This window comes from Pongo pygmaeus, chromosome 11, assembly GCF_028885625.2.
Source record: "Pongo pygmaeus isolate AG05252 chromosome 11, NHGRI_mPonPyg2-v2.0_pri, whole genome shotgun sequence".
Classification (NCBI taxonomy): domain Eukaryota; kingdom Metazoa; phylum Chordata; class Mammalia; order Primates; family Hominidae; genus Pongo; species Pongo pygmaeus.
In genome coordinates, this window is record NC_072384.2 from 64,412,183 (window position 1) to 64,437,925 (window position 25,743).

The 25,743-nt window shown below is 36.8% G+C and overlaps 1 long non-coding RNA gene across 2 annotated transcripts in view; it reads left to right on the plus strand.

Moving 5' to 3' along the window:
- The window catches only part of LOC129031431 (uncharacterized), a 124,307-nt gene that overhangs the window by 29,087 nt on the left and 69,477 nt on the right, over nucleotides 1-25,743 (plus strand). The gene's annotated exons all lie outside the window — the stretch shown is intronic.

Consider the following 25,743-nt stretch of genomic DNA (forward strand, 5'->3'; position numbering starts at 1 on the left):
TATTGATTCCTGCCATAGCATCATGGAGACCCAGAATCAAATTAAAATAAGTGAATATTGACAGATTTCAAAGAAATCTAAGTCTTCCTACCATTTTCTTATATTTACATTGTTTGTAGTTACAAGTAGTATTTACCTTAATAAATAGTTATACAGTATATAAATAAAGTTCTACAACCTATTCCATTGCCACAGCCCAGCCAAAGCTCTATTTTATTCAAACGTAAGTTATTTTGCTAATGTCAGCCTAATTTATAAATGCATTAACCCATTCATGATAAATGTCAAAATTTCATCATACACTAGCTTATCCTTGAGTCTCAATGTAAAATGGTAACAGCAATTTATTTTGCTACTAAGCTTCTGGATAAAATATCAAAAAGTCTCATAATCCTGAAATCTCATCATTTGTGAAGCTGGGATTTCCATGCCTATCCCACCATGTTCAGGGGAGAGTTAAATGTTATAATGTTCATGAAGGGGCCTAGCACAGACTCTGGCATGTAGGCAAAGATCAATAGCACTAATTGGAATAGACGCTAATTGGAATAGCACTAATTGAAATCCCATCCATATCCCACACTTCTCTGATCTTGGTGCTGTGATTTTTTTAAGAAAAAACCAGGCGGGGCACGGTGGCTCACGCCTGTAATCCCAGCACTTTAGGAGGCAGAGGCGGGTAGATCACGAGGTCAGGAGTTCAAGACCAGCCTGGCCAAGATGGTGAAACTCCATTTCTATTAAAAATACAAAAATTAGCCGGGCATGGTGGCAGGCGCCTGTAATCCCAGCTACTGGGAAGGCCAAGGCAGGATAATCACTTGAACCCGGGTGGCAGAGGTTGCAGTGAGCTGAGATCGTGCCACTGCACTCCAGCCTGGGCCATAGAGTGAGACCCTGACTCAAAAGAAAAAAAGAAAAACCCAAACACAAAGTTTTAGCCTTAAAAATATCACATTAGAACTTGGCAAATGGAACTCACTTTCGAAAATAAATTTTCCAGAGATGGGTGTTAGACATTGAAAGCTTTTTTTTTTTTTTTTTTTCTTTTTGAGATAGCAGCCTCAACCTTAAGCGAATCTCCTGCCTTATCCTCCCAAGTAGCTGGCACTATAGGCACACCCCACCATGTCTGGCTAATTATTTTATTTTATTTTGTAGAGACAGGGATCTCGCTATGTTGCCCAGGCTGGTCTTGAACTCCTGGACACAAACAATCCTCCTGCCCCAACCTCTCAAACACTGGGATTATAGACGTGAGCCTCTGTGCTAAGATGAAGGCTTTTCATCAGCCATAAAAACACTAGTTGGCTGGGCGCCGTGGCTCATGCCTGTAATCCCAGCACTTTGGGAGGCCGAGGTGGGTGGACCACTTGAGGTCAGCAGTTCGAAACTAGCCCGACCAATATGGTGAAACCCCGTCTCTACTAAAAATACAAAAATTATCTGGGCATGGTGGCAGGCATCTGTAGTCCCAGCTACTCGGGAGGCTGAGGCAGGAAAATCTCTTGAATCCGGGAGGCAGAGGTTGCAGTGAGCTGAGATTGTGCCACTGCACTCCAGCCTGGGCGACAGAGAGACTCTGTCACAAAAAAAAAAAAAAAAAAAGAAAAAGAAAAAGAAAACCCTAGTTACAGAGTTATTTCAGCTGCATTTCAATTTGTAATTTAATTTAGTAAGTCATAATGGGAACTATTAAAAGCAACCTAATCCAAGTTCTTTGAATTCTTTTAAGTTGGCGTTAGGTTCTGAGCAAATAGGTTTATTAAGCAAGCTGCTTGGAAGGCATGGTATCTTGATTCAGACACTAACCTGTGTTTTGCAAACTTTAACATTATAATACATGCTGAGTGTGACTTCTAAGTTAATAAAAATAGGGTAAAAAATGGAACACTAGACTTAGTGTTAAAAAAATTAATTTCTAACTGCATGACCTTGACTTAACACCTACCTTTAAAGTCTATAAAATATGTGGTTATGGGAATGTGGTTATAGACTATGGATATACTATAACAGATACATACTGTTACTTTTATTGGTACTTATGCCAGTGAACTCTACAAGGAAAGTCCTATATACATTATATACATTTAAGACATTATTACTTCAGCTGTTGGAAATCTCAGAGTGAGATTCAAGGACTTAGCAGAATACTTCCATGAAGCTGAAGGAGGAAAGAGAACTGGTTAGTGTTATTTCAGATAGCTGCCAACGTGAGGATACACCACTAAGAGGCCTTTGCTATTATAAGGCTATTTATGAATATCCTTATATGCCCCACTTAGCACTTTTACTGCTTCTAAGGTGTCATACGTTCATGGGATCTTGCAACCTCACAGATAATAAAATTCCAAAAGATGAGAAAAACATGATGTTCATTCATTCAGCCCTCTAATATGAATTTATTTATAGCCACTTTGACTTCTGACACTATTTAGTCCTAATCACATATTATATGGAAGATAATTTAGCATAATAAAATTGTGTCTTTTTACATCAATGCTAATTGAGTGCCTTAGGCAGAACAAGTACAAAATTAATTGCTATAATAAATCCTTGTGACTTTATTTAGAGGAGAAATGATTAGTGTAAGGTAAACCAAAGTACTGAAAGAAAACATAACATTTTAAAAAGAGGTTTCTGAGGCTTAAAATGAGTGGACATTTTACTGAAATATTTTACTTAAAATAATACTGATTAATTACTGAAAAAAAGTATTTGTATAAAAGCTTTCTCTAAAGGCATTTTAAGAATAATTATTTGAAAATAAGATTCTAGGCCAGATGCAGTGGCTCACGCCTGTAATCCCAGCACTTTGAGAGGCCGAGGCGGGCAGATCATGAGGTCAGGAGTTCGAGACCAGCCTAGCCAACATAGTTAAACCCTGTCTCTACTAAAAATACAAAAAATTAGCCAGGCGTGGTGGCAGGCACCTGTAATCCCAGCTACTCGGGAGACTGAGGCAGGAGAATCGCTTAAACCTGGGAGGCAAAAGTTGTAACAAGCCGAGATCACCACTGCACACCAGTCTGGGTGACAGTGCGAGACTCCATCTCAAAAAAAAAAAAAAGAAAGAAAATTCTAGAATGTAATTGTTCCTCTTTGTCACCCTGAGAATGCATTTAGATAATTTGGTGCCAAAATCCAAATGACCAAAAATCCCAGAAATGCAGATGAAAGCACTCTATTAATTCTAGACTTTTGGGATTATCATTTTTCAAAGGTGTTTCCTGCCTAGTTTTAAATGTCTGGTGCTGCAAATGACAAGTAAACAACTTTGTCAATAGACTGCTTATGTTCCTTACTCTGTTCTCAAAGTGACAAAGTACCTTGATTCTGGCAGTGATTCTCCATCCTGCTTTAGTGTTGGGTTTCCACTGTGACCGTTAACTGCTGAAACTGAGCCCAGAGCCCTTGGTCACACGATCTGAGCATTGCAAGAGGCACCAAGAGGTAACTCATCCTTCTGCCTCGAGGAAGGGTGAACTGTGCCCAAATATTTCCGGATGGATAATTTTGTATCCTAATCAGAGCAGAAAAACTAAGGAGTGGGAATTTCCTTCAGAAACCTTTTTGCATATTTTGTGACTATTTCTATGCTAATGTAATTCCAAGAGCAAATAAATGCCCTGAAGTGTACATTGGCAGTGCCTCCCATATAGCCAAATTAGTACACACCCTGGATTAGTCATCTAGGTTTTACAGATTCGTTAATTTACCTGAGAAAATTCCTTTTATGGGTTAAACAACCCCATAGAATATAACCGTTTTTATTTTATATTAATCATCATTTCCATTCCCAGTATTTTTCCAACTCTCCCCTCTTGTCAACTTCCCTCTCCATTCTTTCCTTTCGCATTTTTTATGAGTCTTCTTTCTCCTTTGCCTGTTGCCCACACTCCACCCTGGGAAATGCTGCCATTAAACTCAAAGTTTAGCTCACTACCTTGGCATCATTTTTTCCTGACCTATATTCTATTGGATGCCGAATTTTGTAATTAATGCTTCAAAAATGACTCCTGAATCATCTCTCTTTTCAGTTCTGTTGCTACTATCATGCTTCAGCCTTTTATTATGTTTTGCTTGGATATAAATTAGCTCCCTCTCTTCTTCTGTCCTTGCTTTGGTTTCTCTCTAGCTCCCAAGCATCCTATGTGCTGCTGCCAGAGTGGCCTCCGAATAAAGCACAGCTCGCACTTGACCCTATGTTCAAACCTTCACTGGTTCCACACTTTCTGCTGGATGACGTCCAAACCCCTTGACGTGGCTCTGTCTTTCCCCACTGTCAACACACACCTTATCCCCCAATTCCAACCTACCTTTCTAGCTTTACCATTTTTTTAAATTATGGATGGCAGTCTTGCTAAACTATGCAAAATTTCCTCAACACACACTACTTTTCCTATTAATTTCTGTTAATTTAATATTTACCTATTGAAATTAAACTCTTTCAATTCCTAGTCCACCAACCAACCAATTATAACAGCAGCTATATTTAATTGTGCATTCCTAACATGTCAAGACCATACTGAACATCCTGTATACATAATCTCTAATCCTCACCCTATATGAGGAAGTCATTATTATCACCATTTCACATGTGAGGAAACTGACATTGATGGTACTGAGAGCTGCTGCATGGTCTTCAGTCCAGAAATTCTTCTTGGGTGAAAAGACTCTACTCCAGTAGTGGAATAGAAACTTGAGCGAGTGTTAAGGATCAGATTTATGCTAAGTAAAGAAATATGAAGAAGAAAGATGAGGTGGAAAAGGAAGAGAATGGGATGAAAGAGGAGAAGAGGAGAAAGAGAAGGAAAGGAGAGATGAAAAAGATGAAAGAACCTTCCAGTAGAGAATATTATTTGGTATACAGTTGACCCTTGAGCAATGTAGGGATTAGGAGTGCTGACCCACTGTGTAGTCAAAAATCAATGTGTAACTTTTAATTGTTCCAGAACCTAACTACTAACAGCTTACTGTTGATCAGAAGTCCTACTGATAACAATCAATTAACACATATTTTGTATGTTATACACATTATATACTCTGTTCTTGGAATAAAATAGGCTAGAGAAAAGAAAATGTTATTGAGAAAATAAGGAAAATAAAATATATTTACTGTTCATTAAGGTGAAGTAGATCATCAAGAAGTGCTTCATCCTCATTGTCTTCACACTGAGGAGCCACAGGAGCAGGAAGAAGAGGAGGGCTTGGTCTTGCTATCTAAGAATTATGGAGGCAGAAAAAAATCCATGTATAAGTGAACCCATGCGGTTCAAACTCGTGTTATTCAAGGGTTAACTATAATTGATTTTTGACAAAATTTAATTAAAGTCATGAGAGTAACATCTTAGTATCCTCATACACAGTGTGCAAACTGCTCTGTGCTCATGGGTAAGAGAGCTCAAGAGATATGTCTTGTTTAGGAATTAAGATGGAAACCAGTCAAATAATTTTTTTTCAGACGCATGAATAATATAATGAAACTAGGTTATTTTACACATTTCTAACACTCTATATACATACATACACCTGTATATATTTTCTCAACTTTGTATTTGTCAATTTGTTTATAATTTTGTAACACTTTTTGATGTTTTATTATTTTATTTTATTTTATTTTATTTTTTGAAATGGAGTCTCGCTCTGTCACCCAGGCTGGAATGTAATGGCACCATCTCAGCTCACTGCAACCTCCGTCCCCGGGTTCAAATGATTCTCCCGCCTCAGCCTCCCGAGTAGCTGGTATTACAGCCACCCGCCATCGTGCCTAGCTAATTTTTGTATTTTTGTAAAAACAAGGTTTCATCATGTTGGCCAGGCTGGTCTTGAACTCCTGACCTCAGGTGATCCACCCACCTCGGCCTTCCAAAGTGCTGGGATTACAGACTTGAGCCACCGCACCCAGCCTTATTATTAAATTCCAACTGAGATAGACTTTTGTAATATATTCTGATTTTGAACAACCTACAGTAGACATTTGTAAAATATATTGTTAATTTAAATTTTTTTTTAAAAATGAAACTCTCCAAATGTGCTCCATGGGAGTTAGGCTAATACAACTAGAAACTACAGAATGATTTGGCCTTGGATTTCACTCATTAAGAGAGAGCTGCCAACTCATCCTCACCAACAGGGCAGTGAGTTTGCTTCACTTTTCTTTGGCTATCAGTATAGAAGTCAATGCTGTCTGTAGTCTTTGTACAATTCAGGATAGTTCTTTCCTTTGAGGACAAGGCTGTCATCTGATTCTTTCCTGGAATCTGGAGGTGATAAAATAGATACGGACTAACAAGAAAGCAAGTAATGAAAAGAAATTGAGAAATGCATTTTAATGATGATTCTTATAGACTAATTCATAGTTATTGTTAGTTGGCATATAGACCTTTTTGGTTGGCTAAATGATAGATGTGATAAACTTCAAATTTTTTCTAATTCCAGAATGTTTTATATCTTTTGAGGTAAGTTATTTCAAACTGGATGATCCTGTAATATTTGTTTTAAATTTTTTTGAGGTCTCTTCAATTACCATGAAGAGTATAATTAATTTTGCAAGATTTAATTAGTCACATGAGCAGCATCCTGATTTTGTCATAGGCAGAGGACAATCAGTGCTCTGTGCTCCTGGATAAGAAGAAATAGCTCAAGAGATGTGTCTTTGAGGAGAAATTATTTAGGAATTAGAGTGGAATAATGAAGTTGGATGCCTCAGTGTATTTCAGAGGAGCACATCCATTCTGCCCCTGGGGTTCATCTTCTCTCTTTTGCTCTCTGCCTCTGTCTTTTCTTATTCCATGCTAGCAGAAATCTCCCAGATTACAAAGCTTGTGTCTTCCTCTTTAGTAACTGTCCCTGCCATTGTTAATAGAAGAGGGGTCAAATGAGTCTTGATTAATGAATCCCCATTGCCTCCTTCCTACCTCTCTCAAGTTCTGTGATCTTCATTCAATGTTAAATTGGTGTCCGTGTGATCTTAAATGGCTTGTTTAATAGGGTGAAATTTAGTTAGTTTAAATGTAAATACTGCATCTTCCCCCCATGTCCCCACACTACTGTGATGTGCACAAGGACAATATAGGAGAGTTATAGTAATAGTAATTAAAGTCTTATTTTTTCAAACTTCCTTATTTTTTAAAAAATATAAGCAGCTATTATCTTTATAACAAAAATTTAAACATTATTTAAAGTTATTTTGAAAGTTCATGGTAAAGTACTCAAAACAGATTTCCTGCTTCTAGATGTTTATGTAATGTTGTAAATGGTGAGCTCTGATCTTTGCCAATGTGTTTCACTTGATCAGCTCTACAAATATTATCAGCAGTACAAATATAACTCTCCAAATAGCATTTAATGTCTAGCCAGGAAAATGGAAATCACCCTCAACCTTTCAAAGAGGAGGAATTAAATATGGAGAATTGATCACTCAGATGATGAAAAACAGAGAAGTGAAACATGGGGCAACCCGGACATACATCAGGAATTCAGAAATTCAATGTGGGTGAAGCAGCCCAGAGATTATACTTCAGGGAGCTCTAATTTCTCTTGGACTGGAAGGATATCAGATGAATGTGTGGTTACCAGAAACCACAAACTGGACTGAGGTGAGAACTAGAACCATGATGGCGGTGGCCCAGTGATTGCTGGGTACAAGAGGTTGTGGGGAGGCGTGCTGCCTAGCAGGAGTGGAAACCGTGAAGAGGAGACATGGGCACCATCAGAGATTCCTTGGAGATTCCAAGGAGAGACGGGAAGGAATACCCTAACTTCTCCCTGAAAGGAAATAAAAGCTGTTGGTATAACAAAATCTTGTCCATGTCTTTTAAAGACTCTTTCTGTATTATGACTGTGTGGGCAGAAATCAGCAGTGAGTTTAATGGAGTTATGTTGAAAGAGGCATTCATGGTGCCATAAGACCAGAGTAAGCAGAAGGACTGGCTCATCATATATAATATTTACCAATGGGGTAAAACAAGGATGTCTTCTTATTAGCCTTCTTTTTACATTATACCATAATGATTTAATGTAAATTTTGAAAGGCTGATTTGTGCCATCTCATCTGTTACTTTATAACATAGAGAATGGAAAGTTAATAATAATAGCTGGTATTTTTTTCATAATTTTTGTGTGTAAAACTCTTTTCTAATAGCTTTCCATGTATTAATGCTTTTAATTGTCAAAACAACCTCATGCATTACTATCTGCCCATTCTATGGAAGAGAAAATTGAGGCACAGAGAGTTTAGCTAATAGGCATGCAGGTGACATAGTTGTATCTGGGGGTACTAGAAGTAGCCTTAGTAACCAGCTCTGCAATGTCATTTTTGCCACAAAGAAGGTCTTCATATAACTTTTCTAATATGAAACATTGTTTCTTCTAGGCATAATCTGTATGCCAGCACTCTAAACCAAGCCACCATCTTGTTTTCCCTGTACCAACAGCCTCTGGACTCGTCCCCTCATTCCCATTCTCATCCTCTTCAGCCAATGTTCCTCAGAGCAGCCAGAATAGCTTTTTGAAAACACAGCTCTTTTTCTGAGTCCTCTGATGGTTTCCCATTTTTAGTTAGTAAAGTATATCTTACTTAAAGGTACTGTACAGTGGGTTTTTACTGGACAGGTGTAGCCAGGTGTGTTTGGAGTGCTGTTGATACCCTGATGAGGCTGGGCAGTCATTTATTTACCCACCCACCTCCTCTTGGAGGGACATTGTCTTTACCTCTCTTATACTTAGGCCTTGGGCAAGATCTATAACTGAGTCAGAAAAGTCATCCTGAAATTATGGTACACCTTTTGTTTATGAGAAGAGCATTGGCCCTTTGGCAGCAGAGAGCTCCAGGCTTATGTTAGACTCAGTTCACCCCTGGAGACCCCCTGAGGGTTTGCAAGTCTGCTGGCAGAGTAATAGCCGTTTTGTAATGTCTATCAATGGTGCTATTTGTTTTGGCCTTTTGTGGAAAAGTTTGCTGGGCAGCCAGAACAACAAAGGGCAGTCCTAGGACTAGAGTTGGAAGAGCCAGCTGGGGTGAATCTCTAAGTGATAGAGAGGATATAGGGCAAAGGGAACTGGCCAGTGACACAGATGAGCTAAATTTCACAACTAACTTGCTTATATTTGAACAAATAGCAAAAGCTAGAAAGCCTCAACATGCAGGGAGAAAGTTTCCGTCCCTTGGGTGCTTTACATGTTATCCCTGTGGCAATGAATCCTGCTAGGATTTCAACCAAACTGCTACTCTTAACTAGCAAGAATATCTTAGGTGTTTCGTATGTGTGGTTAAGAAATAATGGACAGTGAAAAGCCTAGCACTGTCTCTGGCCCATCTAGCTGCATTCATTCATATTTCTAAGAAATACAAAAGAAAGATTAATTGGTATAAAAATATAAGGAGTATTTATCAACTGCTAAATAAAAAGCATATTAAAATATCTTAGGAAAAAACTTTATATTTTTCTCATAGACTAGGTATACCCAGTCAGAATTACCAAAATAACCCAAGAAAAAGTGTTTGATTTGTAATTCCTTCATGAAGGTGGCAAAGTTGGGCTATGCATGAGGACCACAATGTTATAAGTTTTCATATTTTAATACAAATAATTTGTCATAATTTTGCCCAAGACTTCATTGAATACAAAGTATATTGAGTCCTATGGGTGCTGTAAAAGAACTTTGGAACCTCTTTTATTGCTTCAGATTTTACGCAAGCCAAAATAATTACTGAAGACATTTCAGCCTGTCTTTTTTCAATTCAAAGGTCATTCACACTGACTTCTTGCATTGGCTTCATGTAAGACATCATTAATTATATGTGCTATAAAATGTTAACTATCCCTTCAAATATCTCAATAATGTCCATGTGTATTTAATTATGTAATTTTTATCTGAAGCAATTAAAAATACCTGTTAAGTGAAGAAAAAACTCACGTTATTTTATTGCGCCTTGCGTTTTAAGACAGTACAATCTAGTACCTCAAAAATATTTGTCCTTTTTAAATCATTGCCTGGAAAATAAGTTTGTCTAACTTTTTCCATGAAGTTAAAGTTGCAGAGGTCAAATTTTGTAGATGCTACAAAAAACTGTCTTCCATGAATAATCACAAGCTCATGCAACTGGAAAGATCTTTAAGGAATGTCACAGTTGAGCCTGAATCCATATGGGTCCACTACATACTGACAGTTATTTTATTGTTCAGACTCCCTGAGACAGACTATCTAGAGTCTTGCCATGGTAACCTGTCTAATGTTAAATCATCCTTTTTTTTTTCTGTAAAGCTTATATGATGTCTAATTTATGTTACTGAAAATTTGAGTCTTTCTATGGTTTTGCTATTGCAATACAGAACAGCTGATCAAAAAATGTGTTATGACAATGATTACAAAATTAAAAGTGAGCAGAAGCTAAGGTTTGGTGACATTTTGCTATTTCAGATGTTTTAATGCTTTTGAATATTGATATTGAGATGTCACATACTTATTTGAAAAAAAACTAAAAGAAGGATAATGAGGAACATTCTTCTGACAAATGACTGAAATGCCTACCTCAACACTAAGCTTCTTTTTATTTTTTGAGACAAGGTCTCACCCTGATGCCCAGGCTGGAGTGGTGTGGTGCAATCATAGCTCACCACAGCCTTGAACTCTTGAGCTCAAGCTACCCTTCTGCCTCAGTCTCCCAAGTAACTGAGACTACAGCACATGCCACTATGCCTGGCTAATAACCTCATTTTATGTCTAGTATTGATGTCAGAACATAACTCTTTTCTCAGTAGGAGTCCTCTATTTCTTAAATTAGCTATAAATCTCCATGTTCTTTCCAATGGGTTAAGAGTAGCTCACATTTGAAGCATGAAGTGTCTGAAAGTAAAATCAAATGTACTCAACAGTGTGTAAAGCAGCTTCTAGACTAAAAGCTCTCATTGGAACTGTGCTATATATTTTAAGCAGTGACCAAACATGTAAAATGATAACCAGATTATGACAATAAATGTAAATCTCAAACACAGATCACTGATGTACTGATGTTTGCATTTAAGGATGGCTAATATTAAACTTTTATATCTTCTGTTTAATGTTCAATCTGCTTATGTAAGTAGATACTCCTTTTTGCTTAGTGTTTTTTTACATGTAAATATGAATTTTGAAATTCTACATGTAATATGAGCACCAAAAAACTCTGCCCTCATATCCTAGTGATGCTTATTGAATATTTTGCTTAATCAGCTAATGAACACAAAGCTAAATAAAACTTGTTTTTCTTTTAGAATTTTATATCATAAAAATCATTTAGCAAATATGAATTATGATTCAGTATTAGCAGTCTACTAGGTGGAAGATACATAGTGTGTAATTTTTAAATATAAACATCCAGAATCCAGAATTTTTTTAATGAGCTAGTGTAGGAGATATCCTGAATATCTATACAAATTATGTGAGCTTAATTATTTTAGACAGTTTTGGTTTTTTAAACATTTCTATTTCATTTGATTGTATTATCTATATTGTATTTACAATGTGTCATTATGAAAATAGTATATTTTCATGAAAATCTCAAAAATATAAAAATAGAAAAACAGCCTCAACATATAATATTTTGGCATAGTTCCTTCCAGATTTTTATACATAGTATAAAATGTTTAAAATATGCTATGTTTATAATTCTGAAAAATTATAAAAATAAAGGTAAATTTACTCACCAAAAAATGTTCATTAATATTATTTTCATGTACTTGAAAACATGTTTGTAGCATGAGAAAACTTTAATTATAGGTTAAGAGACTGTATTCAGGCTACTAATTATATGGAAAAGTTAAATCTTTCCTTGTTCTTGAAATTTATACTAAAAAACATACATCAAGTTTGATTCTTTAAAAACGTGAAAATTGAATGCAAGTTTTTAAAAAAAAACTATCATCAAAGAAAATACAATGTAAAAAATTACAGTGGGATAATTTTATCTCTATATATTTCTTTTGTCTAGAATGGAGGTACAAACTTTCTCTCCTAAAGTTCGGTAAATCTAGAATGATCAGTTTTGCAGAATCCAGGCATTGACTGTAATTACATGTTGGTATTTTGACGGCATGGACTCTTAGGTTGAGTTACTGAGAAGCTGACCCTGAGATAAGAATTCATGTGTTAATATTTGTGATTTATTCAGGATGTACTCTTGGGTGAAGAAGTAGGACTGAGAAGGCAAAAGAAGACAAATGGGAGACATTTCAGGTAGATTCTCAGCCTCACAGTGATTCCACAGGGAATATATATTATGTCTCAGATTTGTCCCTCTTTGAGGCAAAGACTGGGCTATTAAACTCCCACACAAGTCAGTACTTGGCTGTGGGTTTCCCCAGGAATGTAGTGTCTCAGGCACTTCTGCTTCTCTGTAAAGAGTACGAGTGCAGACGGTCAGCACTCAGCACTCAGAAGGCAGCTCAAGGCTAGTCCTTTGAAGAGGGGACCCCAGGAGATCAGGATGGGTACCAGGAATATGCCCACACAACTGTCACAAATCTGCATTTAAGTTTAGTAATGTGATTCTCCATGTTTTACTGAGCCAAAAGGTCTATGGTAAGGGTTCAATGTTGAGGCCGAGTTTTCAAGTCTAATGGTGCATTTAGAGGTTGGGCATTTTCAAAGAAACTGTGATTCAAAGTTGGAATGTGGGCTGCTGGTGGGGAATCCTCAGGTGTATGTGATCAGAAGTATAAAGAAGAGGAGACTACGAGTTCTGTAAAATTTTGAAGTACAAGGAAGGAAAGGAAAAAAAAATAAGAGAAACCCAAAACACATTCATCATGGAAGGATGCTTAGCTCAGGTAAACTGTGTTGTTAGTTGCCCAGGCTCCAGAGGAAGGTTCGTCAGAAAACTCTCAGCTTGCATTTGGAACTACTAGAATAGTTTCCATTTGAGCTCAGTGAACTTGACTTGGGCCCCAGGCTGGAAAGGACCCTGGCTCTCTAAGGGCCTAGGAAATCTGTGGAAGTAAAACTCAGAGGAGGCCTGGGATGATGGTAGGCCGAGCAAGAAAGAACATTGACCCCTGGGTCAAGGCCAAAGGAGAGGTCTACTGCCTCCAAGGGAAATAAAAGTGAAGCCATCCAAGAACAGATGGTTTAAGACTTTAAACCTGTGCCAAGTTTATTGAAGAATGTGAGACTGTGTACTTGCAAATTACCTCAACACTATATAATTTGTATGCTGAAATCTTCTCTCACTGTGAGAGATTCAGAGCCTTAGAATCTTTCAGCCTATGATTCCGTGATCCTAAATGAGTCGTGTATGTTAATGCATCCCGAGGATACTGTGTTGCGAACAGTGCCAGGACTGGGTGCTGCTGAGAAGAAAAGTGAAAAAAGAAAAAGATAGTGATTCACCCTGTGTGGTGTTGGAGGGAGCTCTCTTGCCATTATGACTACACAGAAACTTGTCCACAGTATCAGAAGGAACCCATGAAGGAGAGACTTCTATTTACACCTTGCAATTGGGTGCCCCATTTGGACATTGTATGTCTTTCAGTCACATTTTTATGCTGGCAAACTATTTTTTTTAATTCACAGCAGGTAATAATTATAAGTCTTCAACAGAGTTACATGATAAGCTTTCTTTTTCTAAATTCTAGAATAATCTATTTTTAATATTAAGAAATAAACAACAGAAAGCAAATAAAGGAAAACCCTCAAAGATGGTATTTTTACTTCCATTTCACCTTTTTAGAGCAGTTTTGGGGTCATGGCAAACTTAGGAGAAAGGGACAGAGATTTCTCACATAATTCCTGACCCCACATATGTGTAGTCTTCCCAATTTTCAACATTACCCATCAGAGTGGTACATTTGTTATAAATGATAAACTCACACCGACACATCATAACTACTCACAGATCATAGTTTACATTAGGGCTCACACTTACTTTTGTACAGTCTATGGGTTTCAACAAGTGTAAAAAAATATATATTCATCATTATAGTATCATACAGAGTAGTTGCATTGCCTCAAGAGTCCTCCGAGCTCCACCTACTCATCACTCCGTTCCCAATAACCCTAGGCAACCACTGCTCTTTTTATTATCTCCATAGTTTTGCTTTTTCCAGATGGCATAGTCTTGAAATCATACAGTATATAAGCTTTTTAGATTGTCTTCTTTCACTTAATAATTTGCAATTACGTTTCCTCCATGTCTTTTCATGGCTTGATAGCTCATTTCTTTTTAGCCCTGAATAATATTCCATTGTCTGGATGAACCACAGTTTATTAATCCTTGCACCTATAATGGACATCTTGGTTGCTTCCAAGCTTTGGCAATTGTGAATAAAGCTACTACAAACACCTGTGTGCAGGTTTCTGTATGGACATAGTTTTCAATTCCTTTGGGTAAATATATTACTAAGGATCACAATTGCTGAGTCATATGGTAAGGGTATATTTAGTTTTATAAGAAACCACCACAGTTTTCCAAAATGGCTGTACCATTTTGCATTCCCACCAGCAACTAATGAGCGTTTCTATTGCTCCACATCCTCACCAGCAATTGGTGTTATCAGTGTTCCAGATTTGGGCATTATAATAGGTGTATCATGGTGTCTCAATGTTGTTTTAATTTGCATTTTTCTGATTACATATGATATAGATCATCTTCTCATGTGTTTACTTGCTATCGGTATACCTTTGTTGGTGAGGTGTCTGTTATGGTGTTTGGCCCATTTTAAAATCAGGTTGTTTTCTTGTTGTTGAGTTTTAAGAGTTCTTGGTATTCTATTTCATTTTTGTACCCAAGAAAATAAGTATCACTTGGGTTGCAAGAGCTATGCCATCCTCTTAATGATACTATTCTTTATGAAGTTGGCACAGATGCTGGTTCCACGAGAACATTTCTTGCATAATGACCAGAAGATTATGAATTCACACATTTTTCTTTAATGTTCCAAAAAGGGGCAGACTATGCAATTTCTTCCCTGGAAAGTTGTAATTAGACTCAATCCCTCTTCCTCCCTCATAAAAGATACTCCAAAAATGTTTCATTCTTTAAAACATATATATTATGGAAAACTTTAAACATATACAAAAAGAAAGAGAATAGTTTAATAATAATATGCTGTGTCCCTGTTCCCAAGTTTCAACAATTATCACCTTATGGACAATCTTGTTTCATTTATACCCTCATCTGCTTCTCTTGTTACTTGCTAGATTATTTTGAAGCAAATCTCAGGTATAATTTCACCTATAAATATTTCAGTGTGCATAAAAGATGGGGTCCTTCACAAAACATAACCACAATATAATTTTCACATATAAAAATACAAATAATTATCTAATATCTTCAAAGATTCAATCAGAGTTTACATTTTCCCATTGTTTCACTCTGTCACTCAACTTCTTTGTTGTAATCAGGATCTAAAGAAGATTCATACATTGTAATTGGTCAACATGCCTTTTGAGTCTCTTTTAATCTATAGTTTCCTTTCTACTTTATCTCTCACAGATTGGAAGTTAGATTTAGAGGGTTGATAATTCAAGTTTGATTTTTTCTTTTTAGATTACTACATAGGTGGAGTCGCAATCTTCCTTTGGTGACAAACACTATCAAGTTTTTTCTTTTTCTGATGTTAGGAGCTATTGGTGATCGTCGCTTAGATTTATATTTCATTAGAGGGTCATACAATGATGATATTTTAATTCTATCATTCTCTTTACATTTATTATCCAGAATATATTAATAAAGAGAAATTTCTCCCATGAATTCTTCGGTTACCCAGCAGTAGAACTTTTAGAAGAAAGCCTACAAAAATGCTTGATTTTCACCCTTTTATCAGTTTTCTTTTTTTCCTTTTTCCTTTTTTTTTTTTTTTTTTTTAGGCGGAGTTTTGCTTTTGTCGCCCAGGCTGGAGTGCAGTGGTGCGAACTCAGCTCACTGCAACCTCCACCTCATGGGTTCAAGTAGTTCTCCTGCCTCAGCCTCCCGAAGTAGCTGGGATTACAGGCGCCTGCCACGATGCCCAGCTAATTTTTTTTTTGTATTTTTAGTTGAGACGGGGTTTCACCATGTTGGCCAGGCTGATCTTCAACTCCTGACCTCAGGTGATCCACCCGCCTCAGCCTCCCAAAGTGCTGGGATTACAGGTGTGAGCCACTGGGCCCGGCCACCAGTTTTCAGATAATGCATTGGCTCCCTGGAATTCTCTAAGGATAATCAATGAGTTTTTAAATTTTGTTTTAAAAACATATACAAAACATATTTTAAACCACTGGTGTGACTATTCTGCTTGATGCTCATATTGTCTCATCCTTGACTAATGGAAACAGACCACTCCAAGATGACTTGCAAGTTATTTTGATACTTCTGCCTGTTTGTTTTCTGTCATCAAATGATGCTCCATTTTGATCTTGTAACTTTTTTGTCCCACTCCTACAAGGAACCACTTCTCCAAAGAGCCCTGGTTCTTTTCAGTGGGAAAGGCATTTGGAGACTACAATATTGGCATTGCTGTGTTCATTGTATTATGCGTTGGTCATTGTTTCTCAGCCATTGCAGTTTATAGAACAAGGAAATATGTTTTTAAATTTTTGGAGATAAAACATTTTTTGAATTCATACACATATTTCCTGTTCAATTTTAAGATGACAGGAATTTTACCAAATGTTATGTATGTATTTTATTTATTTATTTATTTTTGAGAAGAGGGTCTTGCTCCGTCATTCAGACTTGAGTGAAGTAGTGTAATCACTGCTCACTGCAGCCTCAACCTCCTGGGCTCAAAGGATCCTCCCACCTCAGCCTCCTCGGTAGCTGGCACTGCAGGTGCATGCCACTACACCTGGCTAATTTTTGTATTTTTTGTAGAGATGGGTTTTCGCCATGGTGCCCAGGATGGTCTTAAACTCCTGGGCTCAAGTGATCTGCCTGCCTCAGCCTCCCAGAGTGTTGCAATTACAGGGATGGGCCATCTCGCACAGCCTACAAAATTTATTGATGTTATATCTGTATCTCCTTTATGCCATGTCCAAAATCTTGATTTTTAAGGACATCATTATAATTACTCCTTTGCCTTGAACCATATGCTCACATAGTGGTCATGGAATACAATGCCTACAACACCACAGGTACCATCAAAAAGGTTACAGAAAATGGTGTTTGTTTTAAAGAAGTTTCTTTTTCCCTTTAAAGTATGTCTCTAGGAATACAAAGTCAAAACATTATGCTCTAAATCCATTTAGAACAGATCTTGCCTGATAGTTAGTATTTTTGGATGATAATATTCACTGTTGATGTGCAGCAAATGGACCTTCATGTATACTTGTGAAATTTTAAATTAGTATAGTTTACCTCGATTTTGAGTTTACAGCACAAAAAAGCAAGAGCCTTACATTTTTATATTCTTTAATACAGTAATTATATTTTTAAAAAATTATATTAAGAATAACATGAAATATGGTAAAAAGATTCACATGAAAGAATGTTCATTAAGTTTATTTATAACACAAATGAGAAACACCCTAAAAACAGAACAATAGGAAAATGATTATGGAACATAGGAAAAGTGGAATGTTATGCAGCATTAAAAATCAGGTCTGCCATGAAGAATTTTAATGGCAGAGGAAATGCTCATAATATGATATTCAAAACATGGACCCAAAAGTCTCTATATAGTATTACCTCAATCTAGTGACAATATGCATAGAAAAATGACTGGAGGGTTATAAACCAAAATATGAACAGTGTGTTACCTTTTTAATATTTATGTTATGTTATTATGTTTTACTTATAATGTGCATTTTGTAATTTTTAATAAAATAAGACATAAACATAAACTGTAATTAATTAAAAAATAGGAGACAATAAGTGTAAAATATCTATTCTTGAGTTGAAAAATGACTTTTATAAAAATTATTAAAAACTCTTAGATAAAAAAATTTGGCCATGTAAAATGAAAAACTTCATTACGTAAAAAATAAAATTAAAAGATAAATACAAAATTTATTTTAATTACTATTTACATTATTCATAATAGCATAATACTATTAATTCATCAAGGAAAAAACCAAGACCCAGTGGGAGAAAATAAGTAAAATACAGTGTATAAAAGTAATTCAAATGATCAGTAAACATAAGAAAAACTCTCACAGAAACTTAACATATGATAATTTCTTCACTTTAAAGATGAGGAAAAGGAAGATCAAAAAGCTCATATCATTTGCTTACATAAACAGTGATGAAATTCAGATTCAACCTTGGAACTTTGGATCTCATGCCGTCACAAACGGGACTTAGGAAACCAACTGGCTTTCATCTAGATATGACTTCTTCTGGCTTACTTCCTTTTCCCCAGGTTTATTAAAGCACAATTGACAAATAAAAATGTTATATATTTAAGATGTACAGCAAGACATTTTCATGTCTGTATACACTGTGAAATAATTACCATAATTGAGCTAATTAACATATTTATTACCTCATATAATTACTTTTTTTTTTTAGTGTTAATGAAAACACCTAAGGTCTCTTAGCAAATTTCTAGTATACAATCTGGTATTATTAACTATAGCCAGTATGGCATACATTAGATCTCTAAAACTTATTTATCCTGCATAACTAAACTTTTTACCCTTTGACAGACATTTCTGCCAACACACCCCTCCCAGCCCCTGGCAACCACCATTCTACTCTTGACTTTTATGAGTTTTTGGATTCTACATATAACTGAGATCATGCAGTATTTGTCTTTCTGTGTCTGGCTCATTTCACTTAGCTTAATGTCCTCCAGGTTTATCCATGTTTGCAAAAGGCAGGATTTTCTCCTTTTTAAGGAAATCTTTTTTGTGATTCCCCTTATTATCAAGAGTTCTTGAGGTCAGAATGAGGAATATTCCCCTTTGCCTGAATGCCAGACCCTCACTAAATTTAAATTAAATTATATGATGCAGTTATTGCTTGCTTATAAATAGATATTTCTTCCATTAAGCTATTAATGTCACCAAAGTAATTGCATGTTCATTATTATTAAAGACAAAATGTATTTTAAGTGGCTTTTCAGTCAACTTGGAGACTATGTCTTACAATACCGAATATTTTATATTTAGCCAAACACTTAATCTAGAAGCAACATAAATTTTAGAGTAATCTTTATGACTCTCATATATTTATTAAGTCATCCTCTTTTTGCATTCAAAGTAAGTAGTATATTCAGGCTTTACATGTTTATCACAACGATAACCCTGTCCATAGCCCACCTCCTATTTGTTTGATGACAGATATGACTCTAAATTCAAAGCATATTCCCATCCTGAAAACTTTCTAACTTATTCATTAAGGTTTTTTAAATACAAACTAGAAATCAACAGGTTGTCTTTAAGATTTCTTCATTTGTGGCATTATTTCTACCATAGTTAAAAAGAATTTGCCAGTGTGACCTAAATAAAAGGTATGGCTGGTGTGTTTCAATTTCAGGCAATGATGGCAAAAACATGTTTTATTTTATCTTTTTGAGATAAGGTCTTGCTCTGTTGTCCAGGCTGGAGTGCAGTGGTATGATCACAGCTCACTGCAGGCTCAGTTTCCCAGGCTCAGGTGATCCTCCTGCCTCACCCCCGTGAGTAGCTAGGCCCACAGGCATGAACCACCATACTCGGCTAATTTTTAAATATTTTTTTGTAGAGATGGGGTGGGGCATGGTTCATGATGTCACCCAAGCTGATCTCAAACTCCTGGGCTCAAGCAATCCTTCCACTTCAGCTTCCTGAGTAGCTGGGACCACAAGTGCGTGCCACTCTCCCTGGCTAAACTGGAAAAAAAAGTTTTTGACCACATGAATACAGGTAGAACAGATACAAATAGGCTTCAGTGTTATAGCCAAGAACCTTTTTTCTTCCCCAGATTCCTGAAAGGTTATCCCACATTCTCATCAGTAACAAAAGCTCTAGTGTGGGCATAATAGACTCTCCAAGAAGTGACTGCGTATTTAACTGTTTCCTAGCTGATTCTGATAGGTCCTGCTCCTAAGGGACAAGGTCCCTTTTATGCTAGTGCTTCTCAAACTTGACTGTGCATATGAGCGACCTGTGGCTCTTATTAAGATGCAGTTTCTGGTTCAGTAGGTTTGAGGCAAGACTTGAGATTCTGTATTTTTAAAGAGACCCCAGGTCATGCCAATACTTTTGGTCCACAGATTATACTTTTTGGGATAAAGCAGTACAACCACCTCCCATCTCTTAATCACCAGTAGATGCCGCACATTTGTGCACCCAGTTATGGGTTTGATGCATTTGTTTTTATCTGTGGTTAGGGTTCGTTCTGCATTTAGTAAATCTTCTCCATTCAAATGGAGCAATTACAGAATTTGTGGATCTATTTGCCACAATTATTAAACAGTTTGTTTAATGTTTCCTGCAAATAATCCTTTCCTTAAGTAAGAAAGCAGGAATTATGACAAGAAGGAAGAGAATAAGAGCAAGTCTTGCATGCTTCTCAGCAGTGGCAACAAAAATTCTAGCACATGGATAGGCCCAGTGGTAAAATAAACACGAAGTTGTTGTAGGGTCCCTCCTATGAACTCCCATGCTTCCTGGGGTCCTAAATGCTGGAAATCTGGTGCTTCATGGCACTGCTGTATATCTGCTTTATTATCTCCAGCTTGTCCTCCCTTCCCTTTCGTAAGCCCCCTTCAAAAATCATCTGGCATTGTCCAATCCATCCATTTTCTTGAACACTTCTTTTGTACAAGGTGGTCAAAACATGGAAGATAAATGAATGGTCTCTCTCTATAAAAGACATGCAAAAGCAAATATTAAAGGTGTTCCATAACAGCTGTATTTTATTTTAACAGAAAACACAAGGCAGTACCTAGAAACTCAGCATGAGAGGAGAACTTAAAAATCATCAAGTTCCATTCTTATCCAGCACATTGTGGGCAATTGCTTGTCAAACCTTTGTTTAATTTGTTCCAGGAACAGAGGGTTCATTAAGACCCAGGGTAGTTTGTGCCAACACTGGTCAGCTCTAATTGTTAGAAAGTTCTTATTTATAATGAATGACTCCATCTATTAAGGCATGTACTCACAGGTTACAGAGGAAGAAAAGTTATTGTCTGCTGGTGAAGGCTGGGGAAACCTCTTAGAGTAGGAGGTATTTGGGCAGAATCTTACACTCTACCGGAATTTAGGAAAGCAGAGAGAAGTTGGGAGGGCAGCATTCTCATTCTCTGAGAATTACACTTCCTAATTCTTCATCTAGATCCTCTAATTATGCTCCAGTGTTAATGTATATCCCTACTTTAAATACTAAAAAGCCATCAACAATGTGTCAGACACCATAGTATCATTCCATAGATGATATTTGAGAAAACAAGTAAGCTTTTCAAATTCCCCTCACTCATAAAGCAGATGATTATCCACCCACTACAGCTGGGCCTGCTCTAATCTAATTCTAAAAGGCTAGATTTATCCAGAGGGCAAACGAAGTAGGCAGACACACAGCTGTTGTTTGGAGAATAGTACAGTGTTGGGGTGAAAAATAACACTGGCTAAAGATAAGCTCAATAGATCTGTGGGAGCACAGCTTTAAGCCATGTGGCTTTACTGCGTCAGGAAACCACAGTAGGAGCTTGTCAACCCTGTTACCCATCTGGATGGGACGGCTTCTATTTAAAGCCATTAACCCAAGTTTTAGTTTTATGCAAGGCAGAAATTTTCTGGCCTTCTCTTTTCATGGAGAACAAAGTGACCGGAAATGTAATTCAGAATATAAATGACAGAGTACATATGTGTAAGGGAATGGAAAACATATTTGTATTGATAGCTTCCACGTAATTATTATTATTATTTTTTGAGATGGAGTCTCACTCTATTGCTCAGGCTGGAGTGCAGTGGCACGATCTCAGCTCACCAAAACCTCCACCTCCTGGGTTCAAGGGATTCTCCTGCCTCAGCCTCCTGAGTACTTGGGATTATAGGCGCCCACCACCACGCCTGGCGTGGTTTGTATTTCTAGTAGAGATGAGGTTTCACGATGTTGGCCAGGGTGGTCTCAAACTCCTGACCTCAGGTGATCCACCTGCCTCGGCCTCCCAAAGTGTTGGGATTACAGGCGTGAGCCAACTTGCCCAGTCGTGATTTTTTTTTAGAAAGCGATTAGCATTTGTGTTGGGATTAAAACAATGATAAGGTGTGGGGTAAAGGTTTTTGTTTGTTTGTTTATTTGTTTTTTGAGGGAGTATAGTGGGTCTCCTAGAAGTCTGGAGGTGCTGGGACCTCCCTGAGGAAGTTAGAGGGAAATATTCCTTGTTAATTTGGAAAAGGAGATGAAAAATGAGAGGAGGAGAGGAGGAGCTCAGACAGGGAAGTCTGAGAACTGGTGGAAGGCCTTCCTCTGGGATGTGACCCTTCCTTGCAACCATTCTAAATCTCCAAGAGATGCAACAACAATATCAAAACATTTACACACTGCATGATGTAAGTGGATTTTTATGGAAACGATGAAAGGATTGTGTTTTGCATCTAAAATATTATGGAGCTTTATAGAACAAAGGAACAATGGTTTATGGCAGCATAGGGACATATGAGAAAGAGAGCCAGCAGAATTTGCAGGAACTATGGAGTAGGCTTTGAATTGTGGAAGGGGCATGTCCACAGCTGACATTTAGTTTTCACATATAAAATTGTTTGTTCCTAGGAAACTTTCCACCTGAAGCTAACATTTCTTTTTTAATTGCTTATTTTCTTTTAAGAAATGTCTACTTCGAAAGGTCAGGCTGTCCTCTAGAATATGGAGCATCTCCCACTATGTTTGTACAATTGAGTAGCCCCTACAAAGCCCTAGGATTTTCTAAGCCCTGTTTTTCTAAATGTTTAAGCTTATTTCCTTTCCCTTGTCTATTCTTATAGCTTAAAAAAATCTAAATTTATTTTCAAATCCTTTGAGACATAGAGCACGTAAAACCCAAGGTCATATTACTCAATTTCCACTCTACATCTTTCACATAGGGACACAGTAATTAAAAACCGGAGCTTAGAAAATTCTTAAGACTTTACAAGAAGGCTAAATTTTGTTAGAAAAGTCATGAATCACTCAAAGACTGCCTTCCTGAAATAAAATATTTTTTACTTTTTCTTAGAAGATACTTTATTGTTTTATCTTCCAGCACCTAAAGATTTAAAGAACAATGTTATTACGTGATGGGGCTTGACTGTAAGAAGCCTGAACTGAATTCCTTTTTCTGGAACTGGCCTTGCTATCCTTTGGCAAAACAAAATCTAAAAAATGACAAATATATCACTGTCACTGTTCCTTGGAAATACATTTCCAAAGTCTTTGAAAATTTAAACTGCAAGCTGAGATATAGCTTGAGGTGTTTTTCTTAAATTGTTCCTAAACTGCCTCTTCTTCTCACCGCTATATCAAATTACTGAGCTGTCTGCTGAAGTTAAGCAAGGTGATGATTGTACCTAAAGAATAAATGCATTTGGGTTTAAAGTTTTGACTCTTTGTTTCTTTTGAAATAATATTAAGTGAAGGGGATTAATATGGGTTTTCCTGCTAGGGTATAAATTAAAAGGGATTAAATACATATAAATTAGATAAATTCAAGTCATTAAATGTTTATCAAGCATCTTACATAAGTAAGATATATGAGCATACACTGGCAAAAAATAAAACTATGACATTGTCTCAGGTGTCAAGGAGCTTATAATTAAGAAAAATACAAATACATGTTTATTTAGTGACAGAAAAGTGAAAAAAATATGTGCAGACTGGTGTGTACTCTAGTGGTTTTAAGAATATTTCAAGTAACTTCTCTGAAGTTACTTGAAATAACTTCTTATGCATAGCAAAGAAAAACAAATAACCGAATTTAATTATCTAAGCCGGCTTGTTGGATGAATGACAACGTCACATTAAATTGCTACTTTACTGAATGACAATCATTATAGCTGAAAGTATCCAATAAAATAATTTGTATGGCTAGAGGTGCAATTAACCATCTTCTCTTTTATATCATAAATCTCACATCAAAAACTTAAGTGTTTACTACATTTACTACATTCCAAGGTGCCACGCTATGGCTATGAAGAATAAAAAGAGGCTTTAAGACACACTCTTTCTTCTCAAGGAGTTTTTAGACTGGTTGGCCAGACAAGGTTCCTTCGTATAACATTATTACAAGAATTCCAGAGGAGGAAGAGCTAACTTGCAGTTAGAGTTGTCAGGAATGGCACATGGGGAAGACAGGAGTATTGATAGAATTTTGATGGGGGTATTGGACATTTCAGATGAAAGAATGGTAAGAATTCAGGGATAAAAGTTAAAGGTGTACAGAGCATTTTTAGGGTAAAGAAATGTTTTAATTATGTTAGAATAAATGGTTCCTTCTGCAGTCATGCGTGATAAGACCAAAATAGCATGTTGAGGACATATTAGGAAAGCTTTCAGTAGAGGCTGTGGAGTGAGTACATCATTCTACAAGCACAGGAGTTTCATGGAAAGCTTTTGAGCAAGCACGTGGTCAGAAAGCATTAGTTATCAAAGCATTTGTTTAATAAGAAGATTCTTGAAGAGATGCATAAATTATCTTGGCAGGAAGAGTCTGAAGGCAGTATGCTCAGGTAAGCGGCCATCACATTAGTTAGTGTGTGAGTTAGTGTATTAGTCTATTGTCATGCTGTTGAATTCATAAAGAAAAAGAGATTTAATGGACTCACGTTATGGTTCTATGTGGCTGGGGAGGCCTCACAATCATGGCAGAAGGCGAAAGGCATGTCTTACATGGTGGCAGACGAGAGAAGAATGAGAGCCCAGTGAAAGCAGAAACCCCTTATAAAACCAGCAGATCTTGTGAGTCTTATTCACTACCAAGAGAACAGTATGGGGGAACCGCCCCCATGATTCAATTATCTCCCACTGGGTCCCTCCCACAACACATGGCAAATTATGGAAGCTACAGTTCAAGATGAGATTTGGGTGGGGACACAGCCAAATCATATCATTTGGTAAGGACCAGAATCAAAAGAGAGTTAGAAATGAAGAACAGAATAAATCTGGTTTTTTGTTTGTTTTTGTTTTAATGGAGCATTTACATATTACTATACATGAATACTATCATAAAAATGCCAAAGCTAAATGTGTTGATAATCTTTATTATCAATGAGCAAACATTAATGGAATGAAAAAGTGTCTTATAAAAGACAACCATGTAAATTCTTTATCTGAATGACGTTATCATTCATAACCCAGTTTTACTCATGTTCCCTAAGTAATTTTCCAAGTAAGCCATTCTGCTGAGAGTTTAGTCCTTGGAAAACTTGGTGTTCTTTTGAGAAACTGATATATTTTCTTCATTCTCACAATGGCAGCCATGAAGCTCAGGTAACCTTCCCTGAGTGCTGGCAGGCTCAGAACCAGGCCTGCAGCTTAACCAGCATAGCTGTGTTGATTTGGGGTTGTAATCTCTATTTTCTCCCTTGTTAATTCTCCTCCCATGTCCTTTGTCATTGCTCTTCACTAATATTATTGTCTTGGTTTCTCCTCTTCCACTGTGTCTCTAGATGATTTTTCAAAGAGGCAAAGGATAACACATTTAATATGTACCAATTGCTGTCCCTCCTACATTTTCTTCCCTCATTTTCTCATTTTCTTCCCTGAGATCAGCCTCATTTCTCAGCCTCATTTTCTTCCCTGAGATCTAGCATGGTATTCCTACATCTTGCTTGTATTGTGTCCCAGCCTCTAAACAGATGGCTCCATCTAGCACTTCCTTATGT